Source organism: Cyprinodon variegatus, unplaced genomic scaffold (assembly GCF_000732505.1).
Source record: "Cyprinodon variegatus isolate N-32 unplaced genomic scaffold, C_variegatus-1.0 Scaffold444, whole genome shotgun sequence".
In the NCBI taxonomy this organism is placed as follows: domain Eukaryota; kingdom Metazoa; phylum Chordata; class Actinopteri; order Cyprinodontiformes; family Cyprinodontidae; genus Cyprinodon; species Cyprinodon variegatus.
In genome coordinates, this window is record NW_015150897.1 from 684,360 (window position 1) to 685,737 (window position 1,378).

Below are 1,378 nucleotides of genomic sequence, written 5' to 3' on the forward strand. Positions count from 1 at the left end.
TAGATATATATATAGCTTTTAAGTGAAGATCTCAGAGGGCTAAACCCATGAAAAAACGTGTCAGTTTACTAGTTAGGTATCCTTCAAAGGAAGCGGGATATACGGAATCTTGTTTAGAGGTATTAGAATAAAGAGGGCTGGATACAAATCCATGCTAGATGATTCAGATTTTGGATTTGTAAATCAATAAAACATGTGCCTTTTCTCTCTTCTTTTAAAAAAATGTGTGCTGCTTATATTGGCCCTCTAAAGAAAAAAAGTGAGCTGCTGTAAAAGGAGAAAATAAAAGAATAACAACATCTTTTGGTTAAAATAATATTCTTCCCCAAATTAAAGTAATTCAGCATTTAGTTACATTTTAACAGCGTGTAATGAGATGATTGATGAAACAGATAAGAACTGTTATTATTTTCCATCTAAACCATTAGGCATTTGTTTTATGCTCATACCTCCAGAAATACGTTGAAGTTGAATAGAATCTGACACAGTCTGAAAGACTTCAAGTGGTATGTATACTTTTGGAAGGCACTGTAAACGTATCTTAACCTCAAATCAATGCGCAGAGGTCAGTGAATAAATGAAAAAACAGGAGTACATTTAAAAAAGTAAGTCAAAAATTTTTTTGCTGATTGCAGTGTTCTGCAGGCACTTCCTGTTCTGTCAGCCAAGTTATGTTTTTGCAGGGGCCAGAGCAGCCTAGTCCAGGCAAGATTCCAAGTAGGTTTAAAGTTATCAGATAAGTTCCTATGGTTATTAAGTCAATGCAGCTTAGTCTTTGTGGAGAAAACTATGGCAGAGATGTGTTTTTTTTTTTTTTTAGAAAGTCTGTGCACATTTTTTTTTTATGTAATAAAAGTTGGAATGTGTTTGCCTTTTTTCAAGCTAACCATTAATAACAATGGAGCTCTTTTGGAGGTACGTAAGTAATCTATTGTCCTTGATAAAAGCACCCTCTCAAAAACTTTTATTCATGCCAACTGATTCGAGCATATGAATGGTCAATTACTTTGAAAAATATCTGTTCATAAACCTAATCCTACTGTAGTACATTATGTTGCATTAGAATGACAGCACAGCAGCAACGATAACCAGGCATTTTTAAACTATCTTGTGGATTTAGGAAACAAGAGGAGCTTCAGACATGTTTGAGCTCTGAAGGTGACCTATTGTAATTCAACGGGCAAAGGAAGGACAAAGCTTCTATTTAAGCTAAAAAAAAAAAAAAAGTTTGAGGTAATAAATGTTTTCTGAATTTTTGTATTTGATTTATTGCTCTCCAAGATGGGGGCAGCAGAATACAATTTTATTTTAAAAATTTCTTTGCAAGCTTTATGGGAAAATAAAAGAACATAGAAATGCGTTGAAAAAACATAATAGT